The sequence below is a fragment of the Oncorhynchus masou genome, chromosome 7 (genome assembly GCF_036934945.1).
Source record: "Oncorhynchus masou masou isolate Uvic2021 chromosome 7, UVic_Omas_1.1, whole genome shotgun sequence".
NCBI classification, from domain to species: Eukaryota; Metazoa; Chordata; class Actinopteri; order Salmoniformes; family Salmonidae; genus Oncorhynchus; species Oncorhynchus masou.
In genome coordinates, this window is record NC_088218.1 from 14,882,337 (window position 1) to 14,905,893 (window position 23,557).

The 23,557-nt window shown below is 42.0% G+C and overlaps 1 pseudogene; it reads right to left on the reverse strand.

The window, feature by feature from the left end:
- The window catches only part of LOC135543348 (uncharacterized), a 54,318-nt pseudogene that overhangs the window by 27,126 nt on the left and 3,635 nt on the right, over nt 1–23,557 (reverse strand).

Consider the following 23,557-nt stretch of genomic DNA (forward strand, 5'->3'; position numbering starts at 1 on the left):
TGATGTGTATCTGGTCTATGTAGTCTGAACACTGTGACTAGTATGCCCCCCCCCCACCACCACCACCACCGGAGCAGAAATGTATCTAGACTACACCACAGATTAAAGTCTTTGGGGACACCCTGTCCACTATTATATCAATATAGATCCTATTAAACCACTAGAGGGGCTATGTCATAGTCCCTCAATGTTCCAGAATGGGGCAAAAATGGCAAACATCTTGTTCAGGGAGAAATCCAAAACCAGTCTAATTGGATTGGACGGCAGTAGAGGCATAGATGATGCACTTCCTGATTTTACTGATGCAGGAAAATAAAAGTAAGGCATGAGATGTATCAGAAATTGTGTAATGAAATTATAGTCAACCTAAAATATTGTCATATAATTATAGATACAGCATATAGGAAGAGGATGAACTTTAATGTCCCAAGGGGAAAATAGTCTTAGACACACAGTTCTGCTGTATACAAAATAGACACTGTACATGGCACACTCAACATAATACATACATTACACATAAGCCTTATCATACACTTCTCATACAGCCACGGGGAGGGATGTTGTCTCACACCCATATGGGTTTTATACAAATTGTGTGTACTGTACACATAGTCATTAAGATTTATTGAATAAAAATAAAAATATAAATGTAACATGTAAAGTGTCGGCCCAATGTTTCATGAGCTGAAATAAAAGATCATAGAAATGTTCCATATGCAAAAAACATTATTTCTCTAAAGATTTCTACACAAATTTATTTACATCCCTGTTAGTGAACATTTCTCATTTGCCAGGATACAGTGCATTTGGAAAGTATTCAGACCCCTTGACCTTTTCAACATTTTGTTACATTAGTCTTATTCTAAAATGGATTCAAAAGTTTTTCCCCCCTCATCAATCTACACACAATACCCCATTGTCTGCGGTCGAACGACCACCCCTCATCACTGTCAAACGCTCTCTAAAACACTTCAGTGAGCAGGCCTTTCTAATTGACCTGGCCCGGGTATCCTGGAAGGATATTGACCTCATTCCGTCAGTAGAGGATGCCTGGTTATTCTTTAAAAGTCCTTTCCTCACCATCTTAAATAAGCATGCCCCATTCAAAACATGTAGAACTAAGAACAGATATAGCCCCTGGTTTTCTCCGGAACTGACTGCCCTTGACCAGCACAAAAACATCCTGTGACATTCTGCATTAGCACCGAATATCCCCCCTGATATGCAACTTTTCAGGGAAGTTAGGAACCAATATACACAGGCAGTTAGGAAAGCAAAGGCTAGCTTTTTCAAACAGAAATTTGCATCCTGTAGCACAAACTCCAAAAAGTTCTGGGACATTGTAAAGTCCATGGAGAATAAGAGCACCTCCTCCCAGCTGCCCACTGCACTGAGGCTAGGAAACACTGTCACCACCAATAAATCCGCGATAAGTGAGAACTTCAATAAGAATTTTTCTACGGCTGGCCGTGCTTTCCACCTGGCTACCCCTACCCCGGTCAACAACCCTGCACCCCCCACAGAAACTTGCACAAGCCTCCCCGATTTCTCCTTCACCCAAATCCAGATCGCTGATGTTCTGACAGAGCTGCAAAATCTGGACCCCTACAAATCAGCCGGGCTGATCCTCCGAAATTGTTGCAACCCCTATTACGAGCCTGTTCAACCCCTCTTTCATATCGTCTGAGATCGCCAGAAATTAGAAGGCCGTATTCTCTTTGTTCTTGTTTCCTTATTAGGATGCCGGTGGGCGGAGTTGGGAGGGTCGTCAGCTACATGGGAAACACCTGGGCCCCGCTGTGTCATAGAATAAATACACCACTTCCCCATTCATGGAGGAGACTCTCTCCATGCAGACACCTTTATAGATTTTGTTGTGTTTCTTGGTGGCTTTTTGGTTGGTTTGCTTTGGCATCTTTCAACACCCTGCATTATCACAATTATGCATGCAAAACACTCACTTACACTACTGATTACACACACCATTGTTTATTGTACTTAGTTTAGTTTATTTAGTAAATATATGTTTTGTTACTCCTTATCTCCACATTGTCTCCCTTTTGTTACGGGCTTTGAGGCGGTTCGTAACACTATTCTGTATACTTCTGGCCCTTCTTTGGACACTGTGTTAACTAACCTCCAGATGAGCTTCAATGCCATACAACTCTCCTTCTGTGGCCTCCAACTGCTCTTAAATGCAAGTAAAACTAAATGCAATGCCTTTCAACCGATCGCTGCCCACACCTGCCCGCCCGTCCAGCATCACTACTCTGGACGATTCTGACTGTAAACTCTCCTTCCAGAGTCACATCAAACATCTCCAATCCAAAAGTAAATCTGGAATCGGCTTCCTAGTTCGCAACAAAGCCTCCTTCACTCATGCTGCCAAACATACCCTCGTAAAACTGACTATATAAACCGATCCTCCGATGATCTACTCAGCAAATTGGATTCAGTCTATCACAGTGCCATCCGTTTTGTCACCAAAGCCCCATATATTACCCACCACTGCGACCTGTATGCTCTCGTTGGCTGACCCTCGCTTCATATTCGTAGCCAAACACACTGGCTCCAGGTCATCTATAAGTCTTTGCTAGGTAAAGCTCCGCCTTATCTCAGCACACTGGCCACCATAGCAGCACCCACCCATAGCACGCGCTCCAGCAGGTATGTTTCACTGGTCACCCTAAAAAGCCAATTCCTCCTTCAGGCCGTCTTTCCTTCCAGTTCTCTGCTGCCAATGACTGGAACGAACTGCAAAAATCACTGAAGCTGGAGACTCATATCTCCCCCACTAGCTAAGCACCAGTGGTCAGAGCAGCTCACAGATTACTGCACCTGTAAAGAGCCCATTCAACTACCTCATCTCCATACTGTTATTCATTTTTGCTTCTTTGCACCCCAGTATCTCTACTTGCACACTCATCTTCTGCAAATCTATCACTCCAGTGTTTAATTGCTATATTGTAATTATTTCACCACTATGGTCTATTTATTGCCTGTATATATACCTTTTCTATTGTATTTTTGACGGTATGTTTGTTTATTCCATGTGTAACTCTGTTGTTGTTTGTGTCGCACTGCTTTGCTTTATCTTGGCCAGGTTGCAGTTGTAAATGAGAACTTGTTCTCATCTAGCCTACATGGTTAAATAAAGGTGAAATTAAAAAATTAAAAATAGTCAAAAAGTCAAAGTCAAAAAGAGATTCAGTTCCTTTAAATCCACGATTCTCAATAATGATTAAATTCAGATCTTTCCCAAAAACGGTAAATCCACAAAACCTCAACCTCAGAGGGGCATCCATGTCATCCAGTGCTGTTGGTCAAGATGGGACGGTGCCTCTGGTCCACAGTTCCCTGGCTAGAGAGATGTCAGTTAGGAATAAATCATTAGGAATAAGAGTTGGTAACAGACTAACAGTCTACTTATAGTGAGTTGACCAGAAGTAATGCACAATAAAGGGAAATGAAGTGAAAACAGTCTACATTGTTATCACACTCCAACTTACCGTCCGTCCTACAATGCTGAATTCTCTTCTGCTTCCCCCTTTCCATTGTCGTACTTCACCGTGGCTTCTTTCAGCAGCACGGACCCCTCTGCAAGAAAACACAATAGGAGACCTCAACTAGAAAAATGGAACCATTCAGAATTAATGTGATTCAAGAATGCTGTAATGTGATTCAAGAATGCTGCACTGATTCCTTCTCTGTTATCAACGTTTGTGACAGTTTAAGATGATGCCAGTCTTTCCCATCTATTTGAGACTGAGGTCTGTACATTTATCCTGACGCATACAGAGGGACTTGAGGTGAACTGTCCCTTTCTCATACACACCTCCATTTGCCTCTCCTTTTTCAGTGGTGTCAAGGTCGCCCCCTGGTGCAGTGCTGCCATTCATTGTAGTCTCATCATCGCCCCCTGAGGAAACACACAGAGAAGGTAAAACATGTACGACAGCCTCTCTACTGAACCACCAGTGTTTCCCAGACAGTGTTTTCTTAGACAGGACAAGCCCTCCCACCACAATATGTTTTTTAAACCAGACTTGTTCTAACAATCCTCAACATATTTTTATGGTAGAATTCCAGTGTAACACCACTTTCACCTCAATCTGTAACCAGGTTTCCATCCAACCTTTTTATGCGTACCGTGTACATTTACACCATCAACATTGTTTACAGCAAACAGAGTAGAAGAGGTTCCTTGAATTTAAAATGTATTTGCCCTTTAAATTTGCATAAGGTTGAGAAAAAAATATTCTCGGCGGTGGGATTTACAGCTGTGCAATCTCTCTCACACACACACACACACAAAGGTCCCTAATTTAATTAAAACAGATTTCTGGAGATGGCCATTAGTGGAACCGTAACCTCTGCAGAATCAAATAAAAGGAAAACATCAACTACAGCCTCTCTCCTACTGCATCAAACACTGCTTAAAGCAACAATATGTAACTTTTTGGGCGATCCAACCAAATCCACATAGAAATGTGAGTTATAGATCTTTCACTCCCATTGCAAGCAGGTCTAAGTGGTAGATCTGTTCTATGTGTGATAGTTCTATGCTTGCCATTTTGGTTTTGAACACCAGCTTCAAAAATATGAATATACAATATTTTTGGTTAGGGAAAATATATTTTTCAGAGGTTTAGATGGTAAAATGATTCTCTACGCAATGGCAGCTTGTTTTTTTTTCACATAAACTGAAATTAGGCAAACTACTAGAATTTTATCAACAAGGAAATGGAGTGATTTCTGTGCAGTAGATCTTTAAAGAAGTTAAAGGTAGTGACGTAGACCAGCCAGAACAAGGCAAGTCATCCAGTTAATTTAAGACTGTATAAACAGAAGAAGAGAGCTTTAGCATTCTCATACACAGACCATATTAGTATTTGTTGTGTTCACTTCTGGATGAGAACGAAAAGGAGGCTCAGTGAATTCCAGGTGAATGCCACTGTCTTCTTACCATCAGGCTTTGACTCACATTTAGGACTGTTTGACCTGCTGCTAAGGAGAACAGAAGTTCAAACTTTCTCTAATTAGATAACTTGAAAGAAAAACTGCAATACTTATAATCCACAGTATAATGTGTACTGAACCCCAACAAATGCCTGTGAGGCATTGCATAATCTGCTGTTTCTACACGGCAACGCACACACATGGGTACATACACACAGATATATGCACACGCACAGAAACACTTACTGATAACAGATATTTTATATGTCTTGTCAACAAGTTTTCTGTTGAACTCCACAGAATAAACTCCACTGTCTGTTTTCTTCAAGCCACTGATACTCAGCTCTCCAGTAGTCTGGTCCAGGGTTGTGCGGCTTCTGAAGACACCATAGATCTCCAGATTACCAAATTCCTTGTCCCACTCTGCCACGTAGCACTTCCCGTGCCTCCATAGGATGCTTGTGATGGGGTCAGTCACTGTGGATGTGTCTGGTTTTAACATCAGCTCACCTCCCACTTTAAGATAAAGATCTGGAAAAGCAGACATATCAAACATGTATCAGAGTATCAATGTGTCCAGGGTAACACATTATGGTGAGGGTATAAATATGTAGTCCTAACCCTATTGGCATTGAAAGTGACATTATTATCAAACTTTACTGTTTATATCTAGAATTCTGCATGCTGGGTGTATCTGGTCAATGTAGTCTGAACACCGTGACTAGTATCCCCCTCCACCACCACCACCACCACCACTGGAGCAGAAATGTATCTAGACTACACTACAGATTAAAGTCTTTGGGGACACCCTGTCCACTATTATATCAATATAGATCCTATTAAACCACTAGAGGGGCTATGTCATAATCCCTCAAAGTTCCAGAATGGGGCAAAAATGGCAAACATCTTGTTCAGGGAGAAATCCAAAACCAGTCTAATTGGATTGGATGGCAGTAGAGGCATAGATGATGCACTTCCTGATTTTACTGATGCAGGAAAATAAAAGTAAGGCATGAGATGTATCAGAAATTGTGTAATGAAATTATAGTCAACCTAAAATATTATCATATAATTATAGATACAGCGTATAGGAAGAGGATGAACTTTAAATGTCCCAAGGGGAAAATTGCCTGAGACACACAGTACTGCTGTATACAAAATAGACACTGTACATTACACACTCTACATAATACATACATTACACGTTACCCTTATCATACAGCCACAGGGAGGGATGTTGTCTCATACAATCTGTATAAATAGCCTTTAATATATACTGATTAAAGATATAAACGTAACAGGTAAAGTGTTGGTCCCATGTTTCATGAGCTGAAATAAAAGATTCCATATGCACAAAAAAACATGCACAAATTTATTTACATCCCTGTTAGTGAACATTTCTCCTTTGCCAGGATACAGTGCATTTGGAAAGTATTCAGACCCCTTGACTTTTTCAGCATTTTGTTACATTAGCCTTATTCTAAATTGGAATCAATCGTTCCCCCCGCCCCTCATCAATCTACAGACAATACCCCATAATGACAAAGCAAAAACAGGTTTGTTTAAATTTTTCTAAATGTACTAAAAAAAATCAAAAATGTAAATATTACATTACATTAGTATTCACACCCTTTACTCAATACTTTGTTGAAGCACATTGGCTGCGATTACAGCCTCGTGTCCTCTTGGGTATGACGCTACAAGCTTGGCACACTTGTATTTGGGGAGTTTCTCCCATTTCTCTCTGCAGATCCTCTCAAGCTCGGTCAGGTTGTATGGGGAGCATCGCTGCACAGCTATTTTCAGGACTCTCCAGAGATGTTCAATCGGGTTCAAGTCCGGGCTCTGACTGGGCTACTCAAGGACATTCAGAGACTTGTCCCGAAACCACTCCTGCGTTGACTTGGCTGTGTGATTAGGGTCGCTGTCCTGTTGGAAGGTCAACGTCTGCCCCTTTCTGAGCGCTCTGGAGCAGGTTTTCATCAAGGATTTCTCTATACTTTGCTCTGTTCTTCTTTCCCTCGATCCTGACTAGTCTCCCAGTCCCTGCCGCTGAAAAACATCCCCAAAGCACAATGCTGCCACCATTCTTCACCATAGGGGTGGTGCCAGGTTTCCTCCAGACGTGATGCTTGGCATTCAGGCCAAAGAGTTCAATCTTGGTTTCATCAGACCAGAGTCCATCAGGTGCCTTTTGCCAAACTTCAAGTGGGCTGTCATGTGCCTTTTACTGAGGAATGGCTTCTGTCTGGCCACTCTACCATAAAGGCCTGATTGGTGGAGTGATGCAGAGATGGTTGTCCTTCTAAAAGCTTCTCCCATCTCCACGGAACTCTAGGAGAATCGGGTTCTTGGTCTCCCCTGATTGCTCAGTTTGGCCGGGCGTCCAGCTCTAGGAAGAGTCTTGCTGGTTCCAATTTTTTTCAATTTAACGATGGAGGCTACTGTGTTCTTGGGGACCTTCAATGCTGCAGAAACGTTTTGGTACCCTTCCCCACATCTGTGCCTCGACACAATCCTGTCTCTGGGCTCTACGGGCAATTCCTTTGACCTCATGGCTTGGTTTTGGTTTTATATACACAGGTGTTTGCCTTTCCAAATCATGTCCAACCAATTTAATTTTCTACAGGTGGACTCCAATCAAGTTGTAGAAACATTTCAAGGATGATCCATGAAAACAGAGATGCACCTGAGCTCAATTTTGAGTCTCATAACAAAGGTTCTGAATACTTATATAAATAAAGGTATTTTTGGTTTTTATTTTTTATACATTTTCCAAAAAAATCAATAAACCTGTTCTCGTTTTGTCATTATGGGGTATTGTGTGTAGATTGATGAGAAAAAATGAATTTAAACTATTTTAGAATAAGGCTGTAACATAAGAATGGTGAAAAAAGTCAAGGGGTCTGAATACTTTACAAATACACTGCAATCCATCCACCTGAAAGGTGTGGCATATCAAGAAGCTGATTAAACAGCATGACAATTACAAAAGTGCACCTTGTGCTGTGGACAATAAAAGGCCACTCTAAAATGTGCAGTTTAGAGGGAGTGTGCAATTGGCATATTGACTGCAGGAATGTCCAACTGAGCTGTTGCAAGAGAATTTAATGTTCATTTCTCTGCCATAAGTCACCTGCAACGTCGCTTCAGAGAATTTGGCAGTACGTCCAACCAGCTTCAATACTGCAGACTGTGTAACCATGCCAGCCCATGACTTCCACATCTGGCTTCTTCACATGCGGGATCGCCTGAGACCAGCCACCCAGACAGCTGATTAACCTCACTAGGGTAGGGGGCACTATTTTCACATCCGGATGAAAAGCATGCCCAAAGTAAACTGCCTGTTACTCAGGCCCAGAAGCTAGGATATACATATAATTGGTGGATTTGGATAGAAAACACTAACATTTCCAAAACTGTTAAAATAATGCCTGTGAGTATAACAGAACTGATATGTTAGGCGAAAACCTGAGAAAAATCCATCCAGGAAGTGGGATTTTTTTAAATGTTTGTAGTTTAATATTGAATGCCTATACAGTATCCCATTACTTACTTAGGACTCCAATTGCACTTCCTATGGCTTCCACTAGATGTCAACAGTCTTTAGAAATAGTTTTAGGCTTGTATTCTGAAAAATTAGGGAGTAAGACCGCTCTGAGTGAGTGGACACTGGGAAGTCCCCAGACTTGTTTGCTGCGCACGACCGAGAGCGCGCCTTTCTGGTTTTTCTGTCATATTGGCGAAGCTATTGTCCGGTTGAAATATGATTGATTATTATGACTAAAAACAACCTGAGGATTGATTATAAACATTGTTTGACATGTTTTTTTTGTCTGCCTGTTGTGACTGCCTTTGAGCCATTGGCTTACTGAACAAAACATGCCAACAAAACAGAGGTTTTTGGATATAAAGAGGTACTTTATTGTGGAACTGGGAGTCTTGTGAGTGCAACCATATGAAGATCGTCAAAGGTAAGTTATACATTTTATTGCTATTTCTGACTAATCTACTTGGCTGGTAACTGTATGTCATGTTTTGTGTGCTGGGCGCTGTCCTCAGATAATCGCATGGTATGATTTTGCCGTAAAGCCTTTTTGAAATCTGACACAGCGGCTGGATTAACAAGAAGTTAAGCTTTATTTTCATGTATAAATCTTGTTAACATATATTTTGAAGAATGTTAAATATTTGAATTGAGTATTTTTGAATTACGCGCTCTGCAATTTCACTGGATGTTGGCCAGGTGGGACGCTACATCCCACGTACCCAAGAGAGGTTAAACTTGATTTGTGTCTGTAATAAAGCCTTTTTGTATAGAAAAATTCATTCTAATTGGCTGGGCCTGGCTCCCCAGTGGGTGGGCCTGCCTATGCCCTCCCATGCCCACCCATGGCTGCGCCCCTACTCAGTCATGTGAATTGCATAGATAAGGGCCTACTGAATTTAATTGAATGATTTCCTTATATGAACTGAAACTCAGTAAAATCGTTGAAATTGTTGCATGTATATATTTTTTTCAGTATAGTTAGCCTTTAAGAATCAGTAAGTTACAGGAATCAACTCTGTTACCGGGTAAACTGTCCACTTAAGTTTCTTACATACCTTCATTCACCTGCCCCTTTTCAGCTTTATCTGCATTGTTTTTCCCTGTTTTGGGGACACACACACACACACACACACACACACACACACACACACACACACACACACACACACACACACACACACACACACACACACACACACACACACACACACACACACACACACACACACACACACACACACACACACACACACACACACACACACACACACACACACACACACACACACACACACACACACACACACACACGTGAGTGAAGGTCCATAATTGAGTTAAAACAGATTTCTGGTGGTGGCATTAGAGGAAAAGTAACCTCTGCAGAATCACACAGAAGGAAAACATCAACTACAGCCTCTCTCCTACGGCACCAAATGCTACTTAAAGAAGTTACTTCTGCTTTATACAGTCTTAAATGAACTGGATACTTGCCTTGTTCTGGCTGGACTCCATTGGTGCCTTTAGCTGAGAAGAAGAGAACAGGAGAAAAGTTGAGTTTAGCATTCTCATACACAGATCGCATTAGTATTTGTTGTGTTCACTTCTGGATGACAATGAAAAAGATGCTAAGTGGTAGAATTCCAGTCGAATGACACCGTCTTACCATCAAGTGTCATTGACTTAAACAGCGACTTCATATTTAAAGTAATTAACAGAATTAAAATAAAATAGCAATCAATGTATGTTCTTGTGATATTCTGAGATATGCAGATGAGCATCTATGCTACTTCTGTTTCATGACGTCTTAAATTAGCTGGAGGACTTGCCTGTGGTTTGGTTGTTTCCATCCCTGGCTTTAACTGAAACAACCAAACCGGTACGGGTAGGCATAGTTGAGCTCCATGGTGCTGAATGGACAGCACCTCTGTCTCGTAGACAGCTATATCATTCTACATACTTAATGAGGAGTGTGTGTGACATTTGGTGTGGCGTTCATTTGGTGTGGCGTTTTTAATTTGTACACTTGGTTTGTAAACCATCTGTCAACGATGGTTTTACAGGGGTGATGTGTTGGGACTGATCTTGTTGATCGTGTACATACCCGCTACAAACGGACCAAATTATGAAAACGCTGCTGGCAGCGGAATCCGCAAAAAGTTTCTACTACAATGCAACTCAAACACGATGGATATCTAATCCCTGATTGGCCCATCTAATCCCTGATTGTCTGCGACAGGATTACAAACCCAAACGCAAATGTGGAAAACTCGGGGGAATCAGACACCACCTCTCTTACCCACCACCTTGCTGATCAATGCCCAGTCACTGAGGGGAAAGAGGATGAGTTGTCAACGACTCTGCGCTTCCAACACGAATACCGGGAGGCCTGTTTGTTGGCGTTTACTGAGACTTGTTTGGATGACAGAGTACCAGACAGGGAAGTGGCTTCACACTGGTCAGAGCGGACCGTGATCTGACCGTCACAGGGAAACATCACGGTGGGGGAGTCTGCCTGCTTGTCAGGGACCAGTGGTGTAAATCGATACTGGTAAGAGAGAGACTCCGTACCCCCGACATTGAACTGCTTCTGTGTCACTGTGACCCTACTATCTGCCCTGTGAGTTCCCCCAATTGTTTGTTACCATTGTGTACATTCAACCAAAAGATAATGTAACAAAAGCATCAGAGATTATTCATAATCTGTCACGGAAACTGGAATCCATCTCCCCCGACACGCCCACATTTATTTTAGGGGATTTTAACAACTGTACTTTGCACTAGGTCCTGTTCACGTACCACCAGTATGTGAAATGTCACACTAGAAAAAATAAGACTCTTGATTTGTGCTCTGGGACAATAAATGCTTTCTCTGCCACCACCAGACCTCCCCTGGGGACATCAGACCACAATCATGTCTACCTCCGTCCGACCTACTGAGGGAGAAACCTACAGTTAAAACTGTCCACATCTGGAACGACAATAGCGTCACTCGTCTCCAAGGGTGTTCTGACTGTACTATGTGGGAGGTACGAGGACAGCAGCTCTGATCTTGATGAACTCACAGGTGTCTTATGTGAACTTCTGTGTTGAATCAGTTGTGTAAAATCTTCCCTAACAATAAACCTTGTGTATCAAAACATCTAAAATCACTACTTAATGGGAAGAAGGCAGTTTATGAGGAGGGTAATAGACAGGCTTTAAGAGACGTACAACATGAGATCAAAAGACAGATACTGGTGGACAAGGAGGCATAAAGGAAAGGGTGGAAAGAACCCTCTCCTCAAGGGTGGCCTGGCAAGGGATTAAATCCATGGCAAGTGCCCTCCACATAGGCAGGGGAAAACCAATGTTGAGCTTGGGAGACATGAAGGGCCAGAACATGGCTAATGAACTGGATGCTTTCTTCTCAAGATTAGAATCTGACGACCTTGTGTCGGAGCTAAAACAAATGGAAGCATCATTACGAATGTTTGAGAGGGTTGTTGTTAAACAGGCTGATGTTGTGAAGTTGTTCCTGGATGTAACTCCCACTAAAGCCCAGACAAAATAACTGGGCATGTGTTAAAGCACTGGGCTGAACAATTGGCTGGCGTTTTTACATTTTCCAATCCTCGGTCGACCAGTAACACATTTAATCCCTCTGTGCTGAATGACTACCGCAATGTCTCCTTGACATCCTTAGTAATGAAATGATTTGAGAAAATTGTGAAAAGTCATATTCTCCGCGCCACCGAGAAGCTCCTCGACCCATTTCAGTTTGCCTATCAACCCAGCAGAGGAGTTGATGACGCCATTCTTAATCTTCTCAACATAGTCTATAGACATCTAGAGAGTGCCAAATCCCCTGTCAGAGTTTTATTTGTTGACTCTTCTTCTGTTTTCAACACAATCCAGCCTTACATTCTGTCACAGAGACTCATTCGGGAATTCTCCTAAGATGGGGGGCTGGTTTTGTGGCTGTTGGACTTCCTGAGCCAGAGGTCACAGCGGATCAAAGTAGGTCCCCACATGTGGGACATCACCATCAACAGAGGCTCTCCTCAGGGATGTGTTTTGTCCCCACTCCTGTACACTAATAGTTGTACTAGTTACCATCCTGACAGACACCTCAATAAGTTCTCTGATGACACTGCCTTGATCAGCCTGTTGCATGATGACGAGGAACAACATGGTCCGGTCCTTTGTAAAGTGGTGTGATGAATTACACTTGGTCCTCAATACCAACAAGACCAAAGAGATGTTCATAGACTTCAGGAAGCGTATAACACCAACCTCTGCAACATCTTTCAGAGGTCAGAATATAGAGATTGTAGAGGAATACAAAATATCATGGTGTCCTCTTGGACAATAAGCTTCAGTGGAGTAAATGTACAGACCTGATCTACAAAAAGAGTCAACAGAGACTGTACTTTCTCAAAAAGCTGGGATCTTTTAATGTTGACTTTACTATATACTGACAATGTATTGTTTGTTGATTTGGCAATGCCACTGTCAGCCAGAGAAATATGCTGAGAAGGATTATCACCACAACAAGCAAGTTACTTGGAGTCACACAGACAGTCCTGGATGAGATCCTTAAGGTCAGGGCCCTCCGTAAGGCACAAAATCATTTTGGACCCAAGCCACTTTAAACATGTACATGACACAGCAACAACATTTCCCCATGGGGACAATAATGTCAGTAAAGTAGGAACTGCAGGACTTTGTTCCAACTCGGCACCACACCAGACAAACTGAACTGATCAGTGATTGCCTACATTCAACACACCTGTTGGACCAGGTCAGTTAAATCAAAAACATGATGTGCCTGTGGCCCTCCAGGACCAGGGTTACCTACCCCTGCAGTAGATGACTACTGTAAGTTCTTAAAGACACAAAACCTGCAAAGGTCTTGAGACGTTCTGAAACAATCCACATCTCTAAAGTGGTAACCGTCATATCAAACAAAACAACATGGAAACAGTTGTCAGAACTGAAAGCGTCCTGAATGACAACCATGGAGTAAATCAAACAGAGCAGAAGATTGCGAAATAATAGGCTTTTCAACAGTACAAACTAGCAAGGGATGATAGTGACAATCTTTATCCACAGTGTTACCTCTATGGGTGACATTTTGACAGTGCAAAAATGCACAGATGTAAAGATAAACCAAAACCAAGCAGGTTATTTCAAATACTCATCACAAGTACATCATTTACATTTAACATTTTCCTTGCAGATTCCAACAGCATAATGCACATTTATATATGTTAGTCCACACACACACTGCTAACTTTAAACTCACATTAGTAATCACCTTCTCATACTGTATGTAGATGTCACTAAAACATGTTCTTCAAATAAATGCCACCACTAATAATATGACAAACACATTTCTGACAACATCTCCACATATCTGCATGGTCAAAATGGCCCTATAGAAGTACCATGTAAAAGGTGTGTTAGTGTTACTACCAGTGTTAGTGTGCTGATAGTTATTATTCTGATTCATGGAGTAATCTCTAGAAGACTTCTCTCCTACAACGCTGTAAACTGTATCCAGGGCAACAGTATTCTGATTGTTGCCTGCATCCCCTGTAAAGTTACACCATCCATCAACATTGTTTACTGTAAACAGAGTAGAATAGGTTCCTTGAATTTAGGAGGTATTTGCCCTTTAAATTTGCATAAGAGAAAACATGGAAATATTCTGGGTTGTGGGATTACTGCTGTGGACTCTCTCACACACACACATAGATTAAATGTTTTCTGGAATGGGACAAATACAACACTACTGTCTTGTGCTGTGAGGAAGCATGTGTGTAGTGCATGGAAGGTTGTGAATATAGTACAGTACATGAATAATGTTGTGTTTGTATTACTTTGGGGACCCTGTCAGCAGGTTGCATATGGATCAGAGTCAAGTTAAGGTAAGCAACACTTACCACAAATTCTACCATAAATTCCACCACAATACTTTCTCAAAAAGTCGATCCAGGTGTCTTGGAGATATTCTGAAATGAAATAGAAACTCAAAAATGTAAGACAATAACATTTTCATCCAAATAGTTATTTGTTTTCACTGGAATCCAAATGTTCTGTGAAGTAGTGAGAATGAATAACTGAGACAGGAAGAGACAGAATCATCCTACCTGTCTTTTTCTTCCACACCAAAAATCCTGAGGAGTACAAATATACACATTTTATTTTCCATGTTGACCCATGGTTCAGTAGCTTATGTGTCATGTTTAACAGAATGAGAAATAACCCCTCTTAAAGTACAAGTCTGTGTATTAACCATTCTGTCAGCTGTTGAGTGTGACTGCAATAAGGAGACATCATTTCTGAGAGCACCAATAAACAACATGCGTACAGTACCTGCACCAGGCCGACTTCAATGTGAAAGTAACTAGTGCATAAAACAGCCGACGATGAATGCAAACTATGCTCAATAAATACTACACATGCATTGAAATAAAACCATACATCAAATGACATACTAAGGCCTACAATCGACAAGGATGCATGAAGACAAAAAAACCTAAACAAATTTCGAAAATCACAAAATCTACACATGCTTTTTTAAGGGAACCTAAGGCTGCGTCCGTGACTCAGCACCGCCTCAGGACAGGTAGGCATAGTGGAGCTCCGTGGCATGGTGCTGAATGGACAGCGCCTCTGTACAGGTAGGCATAGTGGAGCTCCGTGGCATGGTGCTAAATGGACAGCTCCTCGGTACAGGTAGGCATAGTGGAGCTCCGTGGCGTGGTGCTAAATGGACAGCTCCTCGGTACAGGTAGGCATAGTGGAGCTCCGTGGCGTGGTGCTGAATGGACAGCTCCTCGGTACAGGTAGGCATAGTGGAGCTCCGTGGCATGGTGCTAAATGGACAGCTCCTCGGTACAGGTAGGCATAGTGGAGCTCCGTGGCATGGTGCTAAATGGACAGCTCCTCGGTACAGGTAGGCATAGTGGAGCTCCGTGGCGTGGTGCTGAATGGACAGCTCCTCGGTACAGGTAGGCATAGTGGAGCTCCGTGGCATGGTGCTAAATGGACAGCTCCTCGGTACAGGTAGGCATAGTGGAGCTCCGTGGCGTGGTGCTGAATGGACAGCGCCTCTGACTAGTAGACAGCTATATTATGATTTAGTTTGTGGGCAGTTAGACATTTTTTGGGCATGGTTAGGTAGCCTACAATGCGCAAATGAAAATCATAACTGCCACGCAGAACTTTAGAAATGGTAGGAATAACTGTAAATTGGCACTCCAGATGAAAAAGGTTGCCGACCCCCTAGACTATAGCCATCCTTGTGGAACGGAGCATACAGTGAAGATCTGTAATGACCTCCCACCAACTTTGTAGAAAGTGGGAAGAGCACAAGACAATGTTGGTGGGAACTCGTGATAAGTGTCTTCAACGACAAAGGAGAAGAGAAGACGAACAGACTAAAAACCATAAGTAGCCTAGCTTATATAAAACAAACAGGACATTTCTTTTGGGGAAGTTGTTCAGTTGTGTTTATTTTTATAACAATACATTAAACCAAAATGGCACTAACCTCCTGGGCCGAATGAATGAAGATACCAATTAGGCTACAACTATCACAACCTATATTTTAATAGCTATAAAATAGCTTTTGGTTTTGAATGGTCACTAAAAAGGAGGACTCCAACACCTCCCAATTCCCTGGCTATCAGATTACAAGGTTTACAAGGCCGAGTTCAAATCCTGACATCAAATTCAAAGCAATCGGTGACCAGCCTAAACTGCTGACCGGCAAAACAAACTGTCACTATCTACTTTCTAAAAGTGAAACAAAAGGTACCATGCTGGCAGCTGCTCTCCGAGCCATGCCAATGATTTTAGTCTACTTTTTTGTCTACTTTAAATGATTGTTCTTGAGTGACTGCTAGACCCCGCTATACCCAATGGAAACCCCTAGGGTTAGGGGTGACTGACTACATGTAACCTACCCAGCCAGGGAAACACCACAATTCTTATGGTAAAGCCAAACACACACACACACAGCTAAAATGAATCATCATGTTATGGACCAGCAGATAGGCCTTATTGACCGTCACATAATACAGTTATAGCGGATGGTTGATATGGTATCGAACATGTAGCATACTTGTGCGACTAAGGGAGAATATCAATGGCATACTCCTTGCATCCTCTCTCCTACTTCTCAAAACACATTGGATGAGAAAGACAGAGGTCCCTCCCCTCTGACCTTCTCCTCCAATGGGTTTTGAGAAGGAAGCGAGGAGAGAGGATGCAAGGAGTAAATCATTCAGATTCTACCCATGACTTATTATTAGCAGTTTTCTTACATTATGTTTTATTGATTTGTGATGTACTTCAAGTGCGCCGCGATGGTGGGAAATATTTCCATAAAGTTCAGCTTTCCCCAACTTTGGTCCCGCCCTGTTCACAACCCTCGTCCATGCTACCAACTGTCCCCCACACACTTTGCTTCTCTTCCATTGGAAATAAATGGCTTTCCGTGGTTTCATCACCCATATCGTCTTCAGAGAGGCACTGTGAGCCTTTTCTTTAAAGTCATGTTTGTAGTTTGTTTGTAACAACAGTTGTATAGTATGTTGACTGTGGCTATGTCTTCATATGTTTAGGTTAACACAGTAATTACCATTCCTTTAAATGATTCATTCAGGTTAGACTAATCCATTCTGTGCGGGGTCCAAATTGGTGCCTCCTTGTGACACATTATGAAGACTGTTCCCTACAGCAGGTGGTGCATCTAACCCCTTGTCTTGACTGTAACAGTAGCCTGAACAGTCCTGTAATAACAGGTAGAACAGGTATCCCCTTCAGGGGGTATAGCTCACTGTTGTTGGTGCTCTTATGTCAATCTGTGATTGACAACTATGTACATGTACAGTGATCTGTTACTATAGATGTGCTGTTCTTACCTATTATGACAGCAAACACTACAATGGTAACGACAACCAAAGCAACAACAGCACCGATACTGGAATGCTCTGAAATGAAAACACATTTTGTATTGATACTTTGACAGGAGTTGATCAGGAACTCAACATTTTGCCACACTCAAAATGTCCTACAACACTAGCAGTGTTACTAACATATCAATACATTAGACTGTAAAACACTTATGAGTGTCCCCTCACCTGGACCAAACACCTCTACCACTGGCTCACTGACTTGCGAACTAACAGCATTACTCAGCTTGCAGGTGTACTTGATACCATTGGCTGATTTGCCAGTGTCGTTCTTAGAGACACTTAGCTGTTTGTCTAAGACCTCCCACGCCCTCTCTCCCTTTTTCCAGCTGTAGATGACTGGTTCAGCATCAGTGGTGTTGCCCTCACAGGTCAGAGTGCAGGAGGTTTTGTCTGGGTTACAGGAAGAAGTGATGGTGGGTTTGGGGACTGCCTCTGTAAATAGAGGAAAGAAACAGAAATCATTTGGGAAAAAGCTTGTGAGGCACTGCAATACAGAACCTGCTGTTTCTACACAGCTGCAACACGACTGTTGCGTTATATATAGACTGCTGTGCTATATGTGCTGTGTTATATAGACTGTTGTCTGTTGTGTTATATAGACTTATCTGTTGTGTTAAAGGACTGTTGTCTAGACTTATCTGTTGTGTTAAATAGACTGTTGTGTTATATAGACTGTTGTGTTATAGACTGTTTGTAGACTGTTATATTGTGTTATATAGACTGTTGTTATATCTGTTGTGTTAAATAGACTGTTGTGTTATTATATAGACTGTTGTGTAGACTGTTGTGTTATATAGACTGTTGACTATATAGACTGTTGTGTTAAATAGACTGTTGTCTGTTGTGTTATATAGACTTATCTGTTGTGTTATAGACTGTTGTGTTATATAGACTGTTGTGTTATAGACTGTTGTGTTATAGACTGTTGCGTTATATAGACTGTTGTGCTATATAGACTGTTGTTATTACTGTTGTGTTAAATAGACTGTTGTGTTATATAGACTGTTGTGTGACTTATCTGTTGTGTTAAATAGACTGTTGTGTTATATAGACTGTTGTGTTATAGACTGTTGTGTTATTGTGTTATATAGACTGTAGACTGTTGTTATATAGACTGTTGTGTTATATAGACTGTTGTGTTATATAGACTGTTGTGTTATAGACTGTTGTGTTATAGACTGTTGTGTTATATAGACTGGGTTACAGGAAGAAGTGATTGTGGGTTTGGGGACTGCCTCTGTAAAGAGGAAAGAAACAGGAAACAGGAATCAATTAGGAAAATGCTTGTGAGGCACTGCAATACATAACCTGCTGTTTCTACACAACCACACAAGCACACACACACACAAGCACACAGAAACACTTACTGATAACAGATAATGTATATGTCTTGTCAAGCAGTTTGTCGTTGAACTCCACAGAATAAACTCCACTGTCTGTTTTCATCAATCCACTGATTCTCAGCTCTCCAGTAGTCTGGTTCAGGGTTGTACGCTCTTTGAAGGCACCATAGATTTCCAGACCACCAAAATCCTTGTTCCAGTCTGCCACCTTGTTCTTCCCATGCTTCCATAGGACTATTGTGATGGGGTCAGTCACTGTGGATGTGTCTGGTTTTAACATCAGCTCACCTCTCACTTGAAGATAAAGATCTGGAAAAGCAGACATTTCAAACATGTATCAGAGTATCAATGTATCCAGGGGAACACATTAGGGTTAGGGTATAAATATGTAGTCCTAACCCTATTGGCACTGAACTTACATTATTATCAACCTTTACTGTTTATATCTAGAATTCTGCTTGCTGGGTGTATCTGGTCTATGTAGTCTGAACACCGTGACTAGTATCCCCCCCCCCCCACCACCACCACCGGAGCAGAAATGTATCTAGACTACACCACAGATTAAAGTCTTTGTCTACACCCTGTCCACTATCATATCACTAGCTAGGTTTCCATCCGATCTGCGACAGATTTTCATGCTATTATTCTAAAATCTGCATAAAACAATAATCACATTTCCCCTCAGAGATATGTTTCCATCAGACTGACTTTTTGATGATGAAAGTCTGAGTTATGAGGTAGTGTACATAGCCCTCCACACATCTCTGATTCAGAGGGGTTGGGTTAAATGAGGAAGACACATTTCAGTTGAATACATTCAGTTGTACAACTGACTAGGTATCCACATTCCCTTTCACTTTACATAAAAATAACTTTTGCAGATAAATTCCCATGTACCAAATGAAAAATACAAGTTTAAATGGGTTCCAAAGCATTTTCAACTATACTGATGGTTTGTCACAAACTGCTACGTTATATAGACTGTTGTGTTATATAAACTGTTGTGCGTTATATAGACTGTTGTGCGTTATATAGACGGTTGTGCGTTATGCAGACGGTTGTGCGTTATACAGGCTGTTGTGCGTTATACAGGCGGTTGTGCGTTATACAGACGGTTGTGCGTTATACAGACGGTTGTGCGTTATACAGGCTGTTGTGCGTTATACAGAAGGTTGTGCGTTATACAGACTGTTGCGAAATATAGATTGTTGTGCGTTATACAGACGGTTGTGAATTATACAGACGGTTGTGCGTTATACAGGCTGTTGTGCGTTATACAGAAGGTTGTGCGTTATACAGACTGTTGCGAAATATAGATTGTTGTGCGTTATACAGACTGTTGTGCGTTATACAGACGGTTGTGCGTTATACAGACGGTTGTGCGTTATACAGGCGGTTGTGTGTTATACAGACGGTTGTGCGTTATACAGACTGTTGCAGTATACAGACGGTTGTGCGTTATAAAGACGGTTGTGCGTTATACAGACTGTTGCGATATATAGATTGTTGTGCGTTATACAGACGGTTGTGCGTTATACAGACGGTTGTGCGTTATACAGGCGGTTGTGTGTTATACAGACGGTTGTGCGTTATACAGACTGTTGCAGTATACAGACGGTTGTGCGTTATAAAGACGGTTGTGCGTTATACAGACTGTTGCGATATATAGATTGTTGTGCGTTATACAGACTGTTGTGCGTTATACAGACGGTTGTGCGTTATACAGACGGTTGTGCGTTATACAGGCGGTTGTGTGTTATACAGACGGTTGTGCGTTATACGGACGGTTGTGCGTTATACAGGCTGTTGTGAGTTATACAGACGGTTGTGCGTTATACGGACGGTTGTGCGTTTTACAGACTGTTGCGATATATAGATTGTTGTGCGTTATACAGACTGTTGTGCGTTATACAGACGGTTGTGCGTTATACAGACGGTTGTGCGTTATACGGACGGTTGTGCGTTATACAGACTGTTGCGATATATAGATTGTTGTGCGTTATACAGACTGTTGTGCGTTATACAGACGGTTGTGCGTTATACAGACGGTTGTGCGTTATACGGACGGTTGTGCGTTATACAGACTGTTGCGATATATAGATTGTTGTGCGTTATACAGACTGTTGTGCGTTATACAGACGGTTGTGCGTTATACAGACGGTTGTGCGTTATACAGGCGGTTGTGTGTTATACAGGCGGTTGTGTGTTATGCGTTATACGGACGGTTGTGCGTTATACAGGCTGTTGTGAGTTATACAGACGGTTGTGCGTTATACGGACGGTTGTGCGTTTTACAGACTGTTGCAGTATATAGACTGTTGTGCATTATACAGACTGTTGTGCGTTATACAGGCTGTTGTGCGTTATACAGACGGTTGTGCGTTATACAGACGGTTGTGCGTTATACAGGCTGTTGTGCGTTATACAGACGGTTGTGCGTTATACAGACGGTTGTGCGTTATACAGACGGTTGTGCGTTATACAGACTGTTGCGATATATAGATTGTTGTGCGTTATACAGACTGTTGCAGTATATAGACTGTTGTGCATTATACAGACGGTTGTGCGTTATACAGACGGTTGTGCGTTATACAGAAGGTTGTGTGTTATACAGACTGTTGTGCGTTATACAGACTGTGGTGCGTTATACAGACGGTTGTGCGTTATACAGACTGTTGTGCGTTATACAGACTGCTGCGGTATAAAGATTGCAGTCTGTTGTGTTATATAGACTGCTGTGTTATATAGACTGCTGTGTTATATAGACTGCTGTGTTATATAGACTGCTGTGCGTTATATTTTTTATTTTATTTCAGCTTTATTTAACCAGGTAGGCCAGTTGGCCAGGCTATCAACAACAAGGCAACTCCTATGACTAATTGGGAATGGGACGCAAGCGTAGGATTGATCACCCTGTCGCTGGCTGCCTTTGGGGAGGGTGTATAGTGTGAAAGGCCGAAACACCCTAGGAACCAAAGGTACACTACTGACGATGCGCTCCCCAAATTTCACCACGCTCACTGTTCATTAACTCTTGGAAGTGCTTGCACAAAGGATAGTAACATCTCATCCTGTGTTCTTGGAATCTATATAGACTGCTGTGTTATATAGACTGCTGTGTTATATAGACTGCTGTGCGTTATATTTTTTATTTTATTTCAGCTTTATTTAACCAGGTAGGCCAGTTGAAAACAAGTTCTCATTTACAACTTCGACCTGGCCAAGATATAGCAAAGCAGTGCGAAAAAATCAACAACAAAGAGTTACACATAGGATAAACAAACATACAGTCAATAACATAATAGAAAAATCTCTATACAGTGTGTGCAAATGAAGTATGGAGGTAAGGCAATAAATAGGCCAATGGTGGCAAATGAATTACAATTGAGAAATTTACACTGGAGCGATATATGTGCAGATGAGGATGTGCAAGTAGAAATACTGGTGTGCAAAAGAGCAGAAAAACAAAATCAAATATGGGGATGAGGTAGGTAGTTGGTTGGATGGGCTATTTACAGATGGGCTGTGTACAGCTGCAGCGATCAGTATAAGCTGCTCTAACAGCTGACACTTAAAGTTAGTGAGGGAGATATAAGTCTCCAACTTCAGTGGTTTTTGCAATTCGTTCCAGTCATAGGTAGCAGAGAACTGAAAGGAGAGGCGGCCAAAGTAGGTGTTGGCTTTGGGGATGACCAGTGAAATATACCTGCTGGAGTGCGTGCTACGGGTGGGTGCTGCTATGGTGACCAGTGAGCTGAGATAAGGTGGAGCTTTACCTAGCAAAGACTTATAGATGACCTGGAGCCAATGTGTTTGGCAATGAATATGTAGCGAGGACCAGTCAACGAGAGCATACAGGTCGCAGTGGTGGGTAGTATATGGGGCTGTGGTGACAAAACGGATGGCACTGTGATAGACTGCATCCAATTTGCTGAGTAGAGTGTTGGAGGCTATTTTGTAAATTACATCGCCAAAGTGAAGGATCGGTAGGATAGTCAGTTTTACGAGGGTATGTTTGGCAGCATGAGTGAAGGAGGCTTTGTTGCAAAATAGGAAGCCGATTCCAGATTTAACTTTGGATTGGAGATGCTGAATGTGAGTCTGGAAGGAGAGTTTACAGTCTAGCCAGACACCTAGGTATTTGTAGTTGTCCACATATTCTAAGTCAGAATCGTCCAGAGTAGTGATGCTAGTCGGGTGGGCAGGTGCGGGCAGCAGTCGGTTGAAGAGCATGCATTTAGTTTTACTTGCATTTAAGAGCAGTTGGAAGCCACAGAAGGAGTGTTGTATGGATTTGAAGCTTGTTTGGAGGTTTGTTAACAGTGTCCAAAGAAGGGCCAGAGGTATACAGAATGGTGTCGTCTGCGTAGAGGTGGATCAAAGAATCACCCGCAGCAATAGCGACATCATTGGTATATACAGAGAAAAGAGCTGTTGACCGGGGTTGGGGTAGCCAGGTGGAAAGCATGGCCAGCCGTAGTGAAATGCTTATTGAAATTCTCGATTATATTATCGTGGATTTATCAGTGGTGACAGTGTTTCCTAGTCTCAGTGCAGTGGGCAGCTGGGAGGAGGTGTTCTTATTCTCCATGGACTTTACAGTGTCCCAAAACGCTTTGGAATTAGTGCTGCAGGATGCAGATCTCTGTTACAGGCTGCTGTGCTTTATAGACTGCTATGTTATATAGACATTTGTCTGTTATATAGACAGTGGTGTTATATAGACTGTTGTGTTATAT